This window comes from Panthera tigris, chromosome B2, assembly GCF_018350195.1.
Source record: "Panthera tigris isolate Pti1 chromosome B2, P.tigris_Pti1_mat1.1, whole genome shotgun sequence".
NCBI classification, from domain to species: Eukaryota; Metazoa; Chordata; class Mammalia; order Carnivora; family Felidae; genus Panthera; species Panthera tigris.
The window spans coordinates 92,150,545-92,167,906 of NC_056664.1; positions in this window are offsets into that span (position 1 = coordinate 92,150,545).

A 17,362-nucleotide genomic window follows, 5' to 3' on the forward strand; every position below is an offset into this window, starting at 1 on the left:
TAAGACTTCCAATACTATGGTGAATAACAGTGGTGAGAGTGGTCATCCCTGTCTTGTTCCTGACCTTAGGGGGAAAGCTCTCAGTTTTTCCCCATTAAGGATGATATTAGTGTTGGGTCTTTCGCATATGGCTTTTATGATCTCAAGGTATGCTCCTTCTATCCCTACTTTCTTGAGGGATTTTATCAAGAAAGGATGCTGTATTTTGTCAAATGCTTTGTCTGCATCTATTGGGAGGATCATATGGTTCTTGTCCTTTCTTTTATTGATGTGGTGAATCACACTGATTATATTGAACCAGCCCTGCATCCCAGGTATAAATCCCACTTGGTAGTGGCAAACAATTTTTTTAATGTATTGTTGGGTCGGGTTGGCTAATATCTTGTTGAGGAGTTTTGAATCCATGTTCAGCAGGGAAATTGGTGTATAGTTCTCCTTTTTAGTGGGGTAACTGTCTGGTTTGGGAATCAAGGTAATGCTGGATTCATAGAAAGAGTTTGGAAGTTTTCCTTCCATTTATATTTTTTGGGACAGCTTCAAGAAAATAGGTGTTAACTCTTCCTTCAATGTTTGGTAGAATTCCTCTGGAAAGCCATCTGGCCCTGGATGGTTGTTTTTTGGCATATTTTTGATTACTAATTCAATTTTCTTACTGGTTATGGGTGTATTCAAATTCTCTATTTCTTCCTGTTTCAGTTTTGATAGTGTATATGTTTCTAGGAATTTACCCATTTCTTACAGATTACCCATTTTTTTGGCATATAACTGCTCATAATAGTTTCTTATTATTGTTTGTATTTCTGTTGTGTTGGTTGTGATCTCTCCTCTTTCATTCTCGATTTTATGTATTTAGGCCCTTACCTTTTTTCTTTTTGATCAAACTGACTAGTGGTTTATCAATTTTGTTAATTCTTTCAAAGAACCAAAGTCTGGTTTCATTGATCTGTTCTACTGTTTTTGTTTGTTTGTCTGTTTCAACAGCATTAATTTCTGCTCTAATCTTATTTCCTGTCTCCTGCTGGCTTTGGGTTTTATTTGCTGTTCTTTTTCCAGTTTGTTAACGCATAAGGTTAGGTTGTGTATCTGAGATCTTTCTTCCTTCTTTAGGAAGGCCTGGATTGCTATATACTTTCCTCTTATGACTGCCTTTGCTGCATTCCAGAGGTTTTGGGTTGTGGTGTTATCATTTCATTGGCTTTCATGAACTTTTTAATTTCCTCTCAAATTATTGGTTAGCCCATTCATTCTTTAGTAAGATTTTCTTCAGTCTCCAATATTTGTTACCTTTCCAAATTTTTTCTTATGGTTGATTTTGAGTTTCATGGTGTTGTGGTCTGAAAATGTGCATGGTATGATCTCGATCTTTTTGTGCTTGTTGACGGCTGATTTGTGTCCCGGTATGTGGTCTATTCTGGAGAACATTCCATGTGCACTGGAGAAGAACGTATATTCTGCTGCTTCAGGATGAAATGTTCCGAATATATCTGTTAAGTCCATCTGGTCCAGTGTGTCATCCAAAGCCGTTGTTTCTTTGTTGATTTTTTGATTAGACGATCTGTCCATTGCTGTGAGTGGGGTGTTGAAGTCTCCTACTATTATGGTATTACTATCAATGAGTTTCTTTATGTTTGTGATTAATTGATTTATATATTTGGGTGCTTTCACACTTGGTGCATAAATGTTCACAACTGTTAGGTCTTCTTGGTGGATAGACCCCTTGATTATGATATAATGCCCTTCTGCATCTTTTGATACAGTCTTTATTTTAAAGTCTAGATTGTCTGATATAAGTATGGCTACTCCGGCTTTCTTTTGTTGACCATTAGAATGAGAGATGGTTCTCCATCTCCTTACTTTCTATCTGAAGGGTTCTTTCAATCTAAAGTGGGTCTGTTGTAAACAGCGTGTAGATGGATCTTATTTTCTTATCCATTGTTACCCTTTGTCTTTTGATTGGAGCATTGAGTCCATTGACATTTAGAGTGAGTACTGAAAGATATGAATTTATTGACATTATGTTGCTTGTAGAATTGGAGTGTCTGGTGGTGTTTTCTGGTCTTTTCTAGTCTTTGTTGCTTTTGATCTTTATTTATTTATTTATTTATTTATTTTTTTCATCTTTTCTCCCCTCAGGAAATCGCCCTTAAAATTTCTTGCAGGGCTGGTTTAGTGCTCACAAACTCCTTTAATTTTTGTTTGGGAAACTTTTTATCTCTCCTTCTATTTTGAATAACGGCCTTGCTGGATAAAGAATTCTTGGCTGCATATTTTTCTGATTCAGCACATTGAGTATATCCTGCCACTCCTTTCTGGCCCACCAAATTTCTGTGGATAGGTCTGCTGCAAACCTGATCTGTCTTCCCTTGTAGGTTAAGGACTTTTTTTCCCTTATTGCTTTCATGAAACTCTCCTTGCCTGAGTATTTTGTGAATTTGACTATGATATGCCTTGTTGATGGTCAGTTTTTTTGAATCTAATGGGAGTCCTCTGTGCTTCCTAAATTTTGATGTCTGTGTCTTTTTCCAGGTTAGGAAAGTTTTCCACTATGATTTGCTTACATAACCCTTACACCCCTATTTTTCTCTCTTCTTCTTCTGGGACCCCTATGATTCTGGTATTGTTCCTTTTTAATGAGTCACTGACTTCTCTAATATTTATATAATAAACATTACTACATAGATGTTTTTTAAACATTTATTTATTTTTGAGACAGAGAGAGACAGAGCATGAACGGGGGAGGGTCAGAGAGAGAGGGAGACACAGAATCTGAAACAGGCTCCAAGCTCTGAGCTGTCAGCACAGAGCCCGACGCGGGGCTCGAACTCACAGACTGCGAGATCATGACCCGAGCTGAAGTCGGCTGCTTAACTGACTGAGCCACCCAGGTGCCCCCATTACTACATAGACTTAAAGATAAAACCTACATACATTTTTGTTACATTTTATTATAATTCACTCTAATTAAAATGTAAAATTATGATTTGGAGACTTTACTATTTAGTACATGTAGATTATTTAAATAATTCAGAATTGCCAGAGATATTTTTATGTAAATCATACAACTTCTGGAGGTGGGGAGGGAGGGATGAATTAAACAGGTGAAGGGGATTAAGTGTAAACTTATCAGGGTGAGCACTGAGTAATAATGTATAGAATTGTTTGAATCACTGTGTTGTACCCCTGAAACTAATATAACACTGTAGGCTAACTATACTGCAATTAAAATGAAAAACCTAATAAAAATAAAAAAAAGAAACAAGAAACTTCTGTCTTAGTTTCAGATTCTACTTCAGTTTTGCCTACCAGTGCCCATTTTTCAACACTCTCATCTCCCAAATTTTAGATTTTGTTTATCTACGATATTTATTTATTCATTAAATATTTAATAGATATGGTATAGAATTTAATAAACAGCCCCTGCTATTAAAGAGTCAGAACTCAATGTCTTACAGAAAAGTGAGAACAAGGGAATTTATGATGGACAGTAGACCATTTGATAAATGCTACGAAAGAGGATAAAGAATGCATGGTATAAACTGTTTAACGTACTCAAGGAAGACATTGATTAGGCAGTAAGCTTTGGCTGAGTCTTCAAGATGTATGGTTTAATAGAGAGTTGATTATCTGCATATTGGCATGAAGGCTTGAGAAAGATGACATGATATGGGAGTACTGGTAGCATTATGAAAGAAGGATTAAAGGGTGCAATAAAAGCAGGCAGAATGAAATAGGAGATAGCTTCAGTATTCTGGACAGAGTATCCTACTTGATTTTTCTATGCTACTCAAGGTGACATTTTTCCCCTCAGTTTTTTTGTGAAAAAAAATCTGTGACCAGATTTATGGGCATAATTTGTCTCCAGTTGGCTGGGAAAATTTCTGGATCCTAGATCCTCTAGGTTGTTTGTTCTTTAATGTTGAACCTTCCTGTACTGCTGCTCACCGTGGTAGTAAGGGCAGATATAGTCAGAAGTTCAATTACTGCGAAGGAGAATAATGTGCCTGAGAATAGGGTTGAAACATAGCTTAGAGTCAAAATCTTGGGAAATACATCAGTTAAGACATAAATTCCAAGAGAATGTGATTTAAATGAGTCAAGAAAGAAAGGAAATAATTTCCTGTGAGAATCACAAGGAAAGAATCAGGACTTATATCTATATCAATATAGAAAATAGAAAATTACTCAGCCATAAAAAAGAAGAAAATCTTGCCATCTGTGACAATACAGATAAACCTGGAGGACATTTTGTAAGTGAAATAAGCCAGATAGAGAAAGATAAATTTTGTATGATCTCACTTATTTCTGGAATCTAAAAACGAAAGAAAGAAAGAAGAAAGAAAGAAAGAAAGACAGAAAGAAAGAAAGAAAGAAAGAATAACTGATAGTAGAATAGTGGTTGCTAGAGAATGAGGCAGAGTGGAGGAAATGGGAATATATTGATCAAATATATAAACTGACTTAAATAACTTTTTATCTAATGTAAAACATGGTGACTATATTTAATAATACTGTACAGTATCCTTGAAATTTGAGAAGATAGTAGATCATTTCATTGCATACACACACAAAAATGTAACACAAGGTCATGGATATATTAATTAATGTGATTGTGGGAACCATTTTGCCATGTATATGATATCAAATCATGTTGTATAATTTAAATATATGCAATTTTATGTCAATTCCATCTTAATAAAGCTGGGGACCAAAGGACATAAATACTACACATAAAGCTAAGGACTGACACATTTGACTATAATACATGTACTTTTATATTTATATTCATATATATGTGTGTATCTGATACATATATACTGTAACATACACATACATAACTTTGTAAAAATAGAATTATCCTAGTAACAATTTTATCCACTGACTAAAAAATATTTGCCACATATATGACAAAGTGTTAATAAGTATAATATATTTTCAAAACTTATAACAATAATTAAGAAAAAAGACTGGGCGCCTGGGTGGCTCAGTTGGTTAAGTGTCCGACTTCGGCTCAGGTCATGATCTTGTGGTTTGTGAGTTTGAGCCCCACATGGCGCTCTGTGGTGACAGCTCAGAGCCTGGAGCTGCTTGGGATTCTGTGTCTCCCTCTCTCTTTGCCTTTCCCCCACTCACACTCTGTCTGTGTCTCTCTCTCTCAAAAATAAATAAACAAACAAAAAAAAGACAACAAAAAGTAAAAGACACAATGACACTTTTGGAGGTGTTTGTTAACTTAATTATGGTGAACCTATCACAGTTATATGCATACATCCAACATCATAAAATTGTGTGCATTATATACGTACAGTTTTTTTGTGTATCAATAATACCTCAATAAAGCTGTAAAAAAATACTAGGTTACATGAAGATAATTTCTTAGTTTGATTTACCCTGAAAGCAAAGGTCCAAGAACTTTGCTGTCAGGCACTCTATTTGGGAGATAATCTCACTAAACAGGAGTGAGGGAACATGGAAAGTGATACAGGAAAGGAAGAGAAGCCAAAGTAGAAGTCTGTTATGAAGTTTGATGCTATAGACAAAGCCTACACTGCTGGTACCGCTGAGAAGCAAACAAAATGTCTGCCTTTTTTTTTTTTTTTTTTTTTTTTCTATCAAAAAGACAGGAAGCTGGAGGATCCTAGTTCCAGCACTGGTTCTTAACTTCTACTGTAGGAAGAGTGGCCCTGAGGATTAACTCCAGCATTTCAGGGCAGTGCTTGAGAACAGTTTGAGCAAACTCCATCTGGCTTTTAGGAAGCCTGAGGTAGAAGACATAAAGTCTATTACTGCAGTTTGACACTGGCTGCTGGTTGTGTGAGTTTGCAAACAACTTCCTACTGCACATGTCAGTGCCGAAATCAGAGAGGAGTCAAGGGGATGTGACCTATACAAGAGGCATCTTCTATAAATACGAATGAACAATTTTCAGAAGTGCAATTTTCAAATAACTCATGAGAATATTAAAATAATGTTCAATATTTCTATAATAAGTAAAATAAAATTTTAAATAAAAAGCATTAACAATTCACTTCTTTAAATATTAGCTAAAAATAAGGTTTGAAACTATCAGTTAATAAGAATTGTGTAGAAATAGTAACTCTCATGCGCAGATGGAAGAAATGTAAGTAGATATAAGCACTTATGTAAGAATTGAAATGGAAGCTAAATCGTATAGCTTCTGATCAAGCAATTATCCTTTGTGTATACCTGAAATCTAATCCAAACTACTAGCTTCAGAAAAAATTACATATTCACATGATAGAAATAAAAAGTAGCAACTAGAATGAAATAATTTGACTTATATTTAAAATCATAGATATATTTGTGGGGTGTCTGGGTGGCTTAGTCAGTCTGGTCGCTGACTCTTGATTTCAGATCAGAGTCGTGTCTTGATTTCAGACCAGATCATGATCTCATGTTTCATGAGTTCGAGCCCTGCATCAGACTCCGGGTTGCCTCCTTCTGACTCTCTCCCTCTAGTCCTCCCTCTCTCTCTCTTTCAACTAAAAAAATAAACTTAAAAAAAAAAAAAGCATAGTTTTGGGTTACCTGGGTAGCTCAGTCAGTTAGGTGTCTGACTTAGGCTCAGGTCATGATCTCACAGTTCATGAGTTCAAGCCCCACGTTTGGCTCTGTGCTGACAGCTCAGAGGCTGGAGGCTGCTTCAGATTCTGTGTCTCCCTCTCTCTCTGCCCCACCCCTCCTTGCACTCTGTCTCCGTCTGTCTCAAAAATGAATAAACGTTAAAAATAATTTAAAAAGGCGCCTATATTAAAATATGTATAAAAGCGAGTTTTATAGTGCATAAAATCTGTCACATAATGGATTGAAATACATGTAAAACAGTGGTGTACATAAAATAACATGATAGAAATATGGCCTGGAAGGGCTCTGGAAAGGCCGTGAAAGGTCCACAAATTCATGACAGCAGAAAGAAGACTAATCGTGGGGAGGTTAGAAAAAAAAATAGTAGATTTTAAAGTATAGGAGTATGTAAAATTTTACATCTTTAATAAAATAGCAACTGAATTTTAAAGTATGATTAGGGAAAAATCAAAACTATGACAGAGGTTCTAATAAATAAAAATGCTTTTATTTTCAGCTTGTTAAGTTGTCATCATATCTATCTATCATCTACCTATCTATCCATATATCTATCGTCTTTCATCTATCATCTTTTATTTATTTATTTATTTAATGGAATGGCTTAAGCATTTATGGAGGCTGATAAGTCCCAAGATCTACCCAAGATCTACCATCAACAACATTTTCAAGAGAAAATGTTGAAATTCTAGTCCTAAGGTGGACAGGGTCAAGATCCAAGAAGAGCTGATGTTTCAGTAGGAACCTGAAGATAAGAAAAGAGTTACCTTCCAGCTCCAATAATAGGAGCACACTCTTAGACCTTTTTATTTTATTTTTTTTTTCAATTCAATCTTCAGTTACTTCAATAAAGCTCACCCACATTAGAAAGAGCAATATGCGTCTCAGCCTACAGACTCAAATGCTAATCTCATCCAGAAACACCCTCACAGATTTACCAAAGAATAATATTTGACCAAGTATCGGACATCTTGTGGCCCAATCAAACTGGCATATAAGGTAAACTGTGACAGTCCTATTCTCAGGTTTAATATGATAGATGCTTATTATAAAATAAAAAAGAGGGCACCTGGGTGGCTCAGTCGGTTGAGCGGCCGACTTCGGCTCAGGTCATGATCTCGCGGTCTGTGAGTTCGAGTCCCGCGTTGGGCTCTGTGCTGGCAGCTCAGAGCCTGGAGCCTGTTTCGGATTCTGTGTCTCCCTCTCTCTGTCCCTCCCCCATTCATGCTCTGTCTCTCTCTGTCTCAAAAATAAATAAACGTTAAAAAAAAAAATAAAAAAGAACAAGGGAGAGAAAAATTGAACTCTCCCAATCAATAACAAATATTATTAACCTTTTAATTAAAAAGTTATTTTGATACGTATGCATAAATATATGCAAATGTTATTGTATTAGTTATTTTCCTTTTGTTATTTTTCTATAACTTGATTATATATTGCCACAGTATATCTGTTCTACTTGAAAGATACATAATTCATAAATACTCCATAATATTTTAATTCATAGGTAAAGATGGTAGTAGCACCATTTAATTACCTGATTGACCATCAACAGAAATTTGTTTTTAAATTAGTATTGTTCATGTGCAGCTGTCTAAAGGATATCACGATATATCAGTCTGAATTTTAACTGCAAAAAATAAGTATGGTAACACAGTAAGTAGTTTAATCAGAGAAGAGATCCAGAATCTCTAGCAGCGGGAAAAAGTCAGCATAGGAGGCCATGCAGCCAGAAGCAATGAAAAATGGTAGATTCTTCTCTGGGAAGATCCCACTGCTGTGACCATGGGCACAAACCCAGCAGCTGACATCAGACACTCTATTAACTCTGCTAACCCTAAAAGCCAGATGTCTTGGCCAAAAGAGTTTGACAGGAAATTGCTTCTACAAGGAACTGCCTTTTTCAGTTTTTGCTACAGTCCACGTTGAGCATGGGGTGATCTGTCTGGCAATGCTTATTTCACATGACTGTGCCTCAGTGGTACATGAGGATGAGAAATCAAGTTTGTGGCTTTCCCCTTGGCCAGGCAGAATTCAGTATGGAGAATTTCCTCCCAAATAGGAATGATGTTAAAGTGATGCTGGTGTCCACACACAATACAAGCATTTGATCTCAACTGTTCACTGGCCCATATAGTCCCCCCCCCCCACGCCCAACACGTTCTTTAATATCTAACTTTCTGACAGCACAAAATGCCCTAGGCTCACATGATGTCACATTCCAGAAACCTTCCATTCTGCTCTCCAGTTCTCTGCATCCTGCTTTCTGGTCCAAGTGACTGACCTACAGGGACCACAACAGCTCCCTGGTCTGATTTCAGGTTGGCTTGAACAGGGAGTCCTGGCAGGAGGCCAAAGGGAAGGAGCCTGAGGTAGTAGATGTTTCTTCTCCTTGCTCCTCCCTGTGGGGTGGCCCCAGGCTGGATCCATCTCTCATTTGAAAGTTGACTCTGCATTTGAAACTCTAATTTAACTCAATTGTTTCCTTCTGTATTCCAGTCTTTGCTGCCTTTTTCCCCCCTTTCCTTTGGCCCTGGTGGTGTTGTAGCCCCAAAATACTTAACAGTACTATCCCTTGTGAGTTCCCTACATTTTGTCGTTTCTTTGACAAACAGTCCATTTTTTTTTAACGTTTTTATTTTTATTTTTGAGATAGAGAGAGACAGAGCATGAATGGGGGAGGGGCAGAGAGAGAGGGAGACACAGAATCGGAAGCAGGCTCCAGGCTCTGAGCCATCAGCCCAGAGCCGACGCGGGGCTCGAACCCACGGACCGCGAGATCGTGACCTGAGCTGAAGTTGGCTGCTTAACGACTGAGCCACCCAGGCGCCCCTAAACAGTCCATTTTTTAAAGCACTCCTGGAACAGAGTGTGGATGCTGTTTCCTCCTAACAGACCAATACGGTAATTATATATTATTCCAAAAAAAGATGATTCCCTCTGACCAAAGGAAAATAACATAAAGCAAAGTGTGTTATTGTATCTGGCTTTAATACAGGATTTTTATTTTACTGTCTCTTCCTATTTTATCAAACTTACATGTCGTTCTATGATAACGTATCAAATAAATTGTTACTTTACCAATATTAATGAACTCTTTAGAATTTAAAGAAACAAGAAAATTTTTAAAAAGCTAGTTAAAACATATAATTAAATGTGACCCAGCAATCTAGACATACAGGTAGATATCATAGCCCTAGTTTCTGTAACCATTCATAAAGTGATAGTAGAGATTAATGCTGCATCTTTCACTAACCATTACACTTTCCCTTGGTCTTCAGCCAGCTTTGCCATTTAGAGTTTCTCACCTAATGGATACACTGCACTGTCTTTCCTGAGATATCTGACATCTTTGTGTTTTTCCAAGCAAGAGTTTTATGCAGTTTATTTGTTCACTTGATAGAGTATCTTAAGAAGATATAATCAATTTAGAGAATATTTTGGATTGGAAAAGACAGTCAAGAATGAAACAGGGGTCTCAATTAGGGGCACCTGGGTAGCTGAATCCATTGAACATCCATTCGGCTCTTGATTTTGACTCAGATCATGATCTCACAGTTCGTGAGGTCAAGCCCTGCTCTAGGCTCTGCACAAACAACACAGAGCCTGCTTGGGATTCTCCCTCTCTCTCTGCCCTTACCCAGTTATTTCTCTCTCTCTCTCTCTCTCTCTCTCTCTCTCTCTCTCTCTCTCTCTTTCAAAAATAAATAAATGAACATTAAAAAAAAAGAAAAAGAAAGAAACAGTGGTCTCAATTAGAACACTGTTACAATAGTCCTGAAGGAAGAAAGATGAATTTGGGGGAAGGGAGGATGACAGTGAAGGTGGAGAAAAGTGGGCGGTATTGGAAAATATTTTGGAAGGGGCAAAACAGAAATTATTGATGAATTGATTATAGGAAGAAGACAGATAACTCTTAGATATTTAGTTTGTTCATTTCACAGGTGAACAAACCATTTAATGAGAGAGCAAATCTAATAAAAAAAATGTTTGAGTGAGGCTATCAAGAAGTCACCCAGAGACAAAGTAAGTTTGAGATGAACCTTAGGGATACCAGGTAAGAACACAGATGTATCAACCTAGAATTTAGAGACTGAAGATGAAAGTTCAAGAATCATCCACATATAAATTTTATTTACACCATGTGAAGGGCCTGGATCAGTAAGGGAGAAAATAAAGATGGAGAAGGAAGAATGGTACTGGATAAATCCCCAAGACCCCCATATTTGTAGTTCAGATAGAGAAGAAATCATCCAAAGTGTCTGACAAAGATTAGTCATTGAGGTCGAAATAAAAATACCTTGAAAGTGTAAAGCCACAAAAGTGAAGTTAAAACAGTATTTAAATTAGGGAACAGAGGTGAACTGTATTGAAGGAATTTGAAGGGTAGAGCAGAGGCCAAAGATATTACCAATGGCTTGGTAAAAGTCAATGGCTGGTCAGCTGGATGAAAGCTGTCCTCTTTCGTGGGCTGATATAAAGAGGATTTGGGTGAGGGGTAAGTACAGCTAATGGCTTATTTATTGCCAATGAATCCTAAACTTTAGAGCCTCTCATGCCCAGACCACACCTATACTCGCTGTCTTAGGCGCTTCTGAAAAAGAAAAAAAATCCAATTATTTTTATCTTTTGCATGACTTTTAATACTAATCAAATCACTAACACTACAGAACAGGTAAAATGCTAAGACTTATGTTTTCTTCCTTAATACTTTTCCCAGTGAAGCTTTGAACATAAGGTTTTATGGAGATTGACGTTTGTTTAAATATATCTACTCAAGTAATGTAGCATTACCCTCATTTCTAACACCGTGAGATGTACTACCACTGTGTATTTTATGCCTTTTTTTCAATGATAATAACAGTTGGCCCTGAAAGCCTGTTTAATGACCTATAACTCCTTCAGAGAAAAATTGCGAATGTTGCACTGAAAACTGCTAAGCTGTTTTTCATATCACATTTGACATTTTAAAATGCTACTGTGTTTCAGGAGTAAACCTATTTAAATAAATTAACCTCCAAATCCTATGTAAAATGTGTCTGACGTGTAAAATATATTTAACTATGGTGCAGAAAACAAATTTAGTACAAGTTTGTCATCTCATACATCTTTAAGAATATGTAATCATGACATATCATCACTGTATCACATCTGAAAAACCTCAACTGTTCCAGTTGTGTTGCTAACAGATCCCAGTTCTCTAAAACTAGTGATAGGTTATATTATACATTGTTGTCACATATAAAATTTAATAAAATTGCTTGAGGTTTTGAGCAAGCTCTCTGAGTTCTTGAAGAAATGAATATGTAGGAAAAAGTAGGAGAAAAAAAGAAAACAGGTGTGAAAAGTTCATTTTTTTTCACTGTAATCCAATCATCGTTTAACCAGTTTGAGTGGATGCATAGCACCATACAAGATGCTTTAGTTTAGTGTCCTAATCTCTCTGCCTTAAGAAAAATAATAGTAGCAAGAGCTTATCTTTTCCCAACAGCATATAAAACTAAGTAGAACAAAATCTCCTTTGGTACCTCTATCCAAGGATCTGTTCTCCTTTTCCGGCCAATTATGTAACTAAATGCACAGAAAAATCTGAGATTGTAGAGTCATTTGAAGAAATCACATTAATATAAATAAATATATACATACATATATAAATACATAGGTTCTTAGTTTAATATTTTCTTGCTCTTAAAAAATGGGTATGTAAGGAAAAGACCGAAATTCAAGGAAGAAAACATGTTTTTCATTTCTAAAAGTGAGACAGGTTTATTATACATATGAGATCCATTGTACATGGACTTTGAAAATGCTTTTTACAAAAGGTACATTATCTTAATAGTTTGTTTATTATAAAATAAGTTTCTCAGATCTAAAATGACATAATAGTAAGATTTCTGGGTAATTGCAATATCTTCATCGTTTAAAACAATTCTAAGAATCTTATTAAAACCCAGCTTTACGGGTGCCAGGTGGCTCAGTCGGTTAAGCATCTGACTTTGGCTCAGGTCATGATCTCAGGGTTCACAAGTTTGAGCCCCGCATCAGGCTCTCTGCTTTCAGCACAGAGTCTGCTGCAGATCCTGTCTCTCTCTCTCTCTGCCCCTCCCCCACTTATTCTCTGTCTTTCTCAAAATAAATAAACTTTAAAAAAATCTTTAAAAAAACTAGCTTTAAAAGTCTAAAACAATTTCAAAATAAAAAGCTTGAAAGAACTGAAGTAAAATAATGTACATTTTATGTTTGGACATTGTACATTAATGTTCACATGATATCACCTGAATATATCTATATGATGCTAAAGTAATATGTACAGTCTAACCTAGGATTAGCCTACTATGCATGATTCTAATCCCTGGCTTCTGACCATGGTTTGTGGTTCAAGGGAGATCCAATACCTTTAATGTTATATTGTAGAGATAATACGATATTGTACACAAGGAAAATCCATGTATAAGGTTAGAAGTGCGACAGTGTCTGTTTGAAGGAGCTGATTGGCTAACTTACTTCCTCTTGAACTCAAGAGTGATATTTACTTTTGGAGGAGTTTTGAAGATGGCTGGTTCTTTCTCTCCTACTACATTTTTTTCTTCTTACAACCTCTATGCCTTCAATATTAGAATCAGAGAATTCATACTTTGTTTCTCGTAACAGTTTTTACCTTAAGAACCAAACCTCTCTTGGATCTGCTTTTTTGTCTGGTTCCAATGGCTATTGACTTCTAAACATCCTCATTAACATTTATTTCATACTCATCCATTCTGAACTAGGCTTAATACTGAAGAACAACAACACTACTTGTTTCAGCTAGAACACATTCAAGTTTTCACAGTCAGGCTATGCAAAAGTACCACCAAAAACAATGCTCCACAAACCATGCCAAATTCAGTACATTCTGGCTTCTATGTAATGTAATGGTTATGCTTCTTCTTCACTGCCATCATGTTCAATAGAACATTACTTTTACCAGCTTTCCCCAGCCACAGAAACTTTGGCTTTTCTGAAGAATTGATAGGACTCCAAATTTGAGGTTCTTATTGTTTTACCTCTTGGTAAAGAATCTAAGTATTGAAAACACCAGATGCAAAGACATGATGTTTGTTGGGTCAGTATGAACTACGTCTCAAATGTTGTTGAAGATGATTCTTTCTTGGAACATCCACTAGATACTCTAGTTGTTTTAATAAGGCTTTCTGAATGCTTTCTTTGCCATATCCTATAACTGGTGAATGCTTGGTATATTGTGTCTTATGTACTTCTTCCAGAGCACAGCTGTGGTGTTTTACATTGGCATTGGCATATGGGTGAACTTTGCCAATAAATTCCATATCTTCAACATGTACGTAGGTAGAGTCAAGGCAGCAGTATCATAGATGTCCCACAGGGACTGCAAGAAATGCACTTATTCTGTTCCAACATGATTTTACCTTCTTCATTTGATCCCAGCAACAATTATTTTTTAATTGTGTGTCATTGTGGAAAAATAAAAAAAAATAAATTCACCTTCTTGTTTCTTCTAAGGGAGAATTTCCTGTTACTATCTTGATGCCTTGTCATATGTATTACTTTTAAAAATCTAAAGCATTCTATCTAATTCCCACTTTATGTTCTTATTTTGAAAATCAGGATGTTAATATCAATCAGTTCCTCAACTTCCTTTGCTGCCTCATGTTTGCTCGTCTATTACCATCCATTCTCTCACACTGGGTTTACTCAGGAATTGGAACACATTCTTAACTAACCAACAGCTTACTTGTTGAATACTTATATATGTTCTTGTGATGACAAGGTGGTTTTGATTGTGATATCCAACTTTCCCAGAATTCTTACAACCTAATTATTTTTATTATTATTTTTATTTTCCAGAGGGTTCTAAAGGATATCTTTTAAAATCTAAGATTTGACATCCCCATGCCCTACTAAAATTGCTATGTAGTACAACCAAAAGAATTCCTCAGCATGGAGGTGAACCAGGATGTGATGAGGTTCTGTCATGCCACAGGCACCAGTCCATAGTGGAACATACCATGAAGCCTGGGTCAGGGTCTGGCCCCCACTAATATCCGGGCTCCTGAAAGCCCTATCACTGGTGTAATAGGTTGATTCTAAGCCCTCCCACTAGTCCTGGGTTCAGTGCTTTATTGTCACTTTGTTGGCTATTCTTCACTGAACTGCCACCACCGGCTTGGCAGAGTAGCTACTCTAGCTGTCCTCCTTTCCATCCTAACATTTCGCATGGCTCACACAGAGGATATTGGGTAAGCCTAACTTCTTACCATGAAAGTTCCATCAGCGCTTTATAACATGAACTAGGGTAAAGCATTTACTGTACTGAAGCCTTGTGGTCATTGTTTCCTGTCCTGGATGCATATTGAGTATAGGGGAAGCCAGAAAAATATTTCTATAGAAACTCTTCTCTTTACTAAAGTTGCTAACTTAGCAAATGTATTTCTAAATCAATACCATTATCCTGCATATATACATATATATATACATATATATATACATGCATATATTTACATATATGCATATATATACACACATATATTTATATAGATACATATATATTTTATATATATATGTATGTATACGTATATACATATATATGTACATATGTATGTACATATATATGTATATGTATACATGTATATATATTACATATATATATATATATATATATATACATACATATATATGTAACAACAAGGCTCATAGTACCAGAAATGCTAGACAGAAATATTTGACATATCTCTGCCTCTACCTCTAAGCACTGGCTCATCTTATTAATCCCATTAAATTAAAGCAAGTTTTGGATCATCTTCCAAAGCAAATTAATAAAAACTTGATCCTTTTCAGATTTGAGATATGTCTCATGCATATGTACTATCTAATTTCCTGCTGTGCTTCTATAGAACATTGGACCAATATCATCCTGACACTGGCCGAAAATTTTAAAATAATCTCACTTTCTCATAGCATGGATGCGTATTCATAACCTTCATGGCTTTCCTACAAATCTTTATCACTTGAGGCTTCAAACTAGGCTTGAAGTTAGCCCCTTAGGCTCTGCTTTAAATCAAATCAAATGCTACATTTTCCCATCCCTTATTGAAATTGATTCTCCCTGAAGCTGTGGGAGGAGAAAGTCCTTTTTGCCTTTGCTTCTTATGTATGTCTTTAGTGTTGTTAAAAGGTAAACTGAAGAGTATAAAGAAAGTCATGTCTATTTTGCACTCAGTGTCCATGGACCCTAAAGAAGCCAACGTGGGATAACACATTGTAACTTCCAGCTCCTTCTTATTCATAACTATTCGTCTTGCAGTGGAAGTCTTTTCCACTAGTCAATCACCTTTGTTATTCATTTAATTAGAAAAAAAAAAAACACAAGTAGTTCTGCTTTTTCTTCAGGTATACAAAGCCACATAAGAACTCTGTTCCCAATGAAATAACAGGTAAAACCTAATGCTCTAAAAAAAAAAAATGTCTCTTGAGCCCATCACAAACTCAGGTTATGCAGGTTATGAGGCAACCTTAATGTCTCAAGAATGACAAGCTCCTTCAAGGACAGCCAGGACATATAAACTTTTACTTTGGGCATGGCATGAGAGAAAGTGCTGGTCACCATAAAAAACATGTAAGAATAAAGAAGCTAAGTTTTTAATGAATTCTTCAGGACTGAGTACGGATAAGCATGTCAATTTTGAATAGCTGGAGCCTCCCACACAAAAGGAATTTGCACTCAATTTCAAGCTTTTTCCAATGGGTCTCCACAAGATACTTCTAAGAGAAAGATTAAGGTCAAGGTAGGAAAATTTTTAAAAATCCTATTGGAATCAAGAAGTAGAGTATGAAACTCTGCTGTCGTCAGTATCCAGACAAAGATACACTGCTACTTTGAGTAAAGGAGTAAAAACAAGTCATCAGCCTCTTTTGGAGAGACCTGGAATATTCTTGAGGTTGAGTTTCTGCCACAAAAGAAAGGCCAGCTCTGCAGCCACCAGGGAGGGGCAAGGAAATCTGTCAACACACCAAGAAGATATAACTATTATGAACATTCACGTACCTAGTGGCAAATGATTAAAATGTATGAAGTAAAAATGACGGGGCACCTGGGTGGCTCAGTCAGTTAAGTAACCCACTTCGGCTCAGGTCATTACCTCAGTTTGTGACTTCGAGTCCCACATCGGGCTCTGTGCTGACAGCTTGGAGCCTGGAGCCTACTTCAGATTCTGTGTCTCTCCCTCTCTCTACCCCTCCCCTGCTCATGCTCTGTGTCTCTCTGTCTCTCAATAATAAATAAATGTTTAAATTTTTTTTTTTTAAATGAGAGAAGCTGGGAGGCTCAGTCAGTTAAGTGTCAGACTCTTGATTTCAGCTCAGGTCATGACCTCATGGTTTCTTGAGTTCAAACCCCACATCAGCATCTGTGCTAGCAGTGCAGAGCCTGCTTGGGATTTTCTCTCTCCCTCTTTCTCTGCCTTTTCCCTGCTCTCTCTTTTTTCCTCTCTCAAAATAAATAAAAAAACTTAAAAGTTTTTGAAAATATTTGGAGGGGTGCCTGGGACGCTCAGTCTCTTAAACATCTGATTCTTGATTGCAGCATAGGACATGATCTCTCGGTTTGTGAGATCAAGCCCTGCCTGCCTCAGGCTCTGTGGCAGTGCAAAGCCTGCTTGGAATTCTCTCTCTCTCTCTCTCTCTCTCTCTCTCTCAATCTCTCTGCCACTCCCCTGCTGGTGTCTCTCTCTCTCCCTCTCAAAATAAA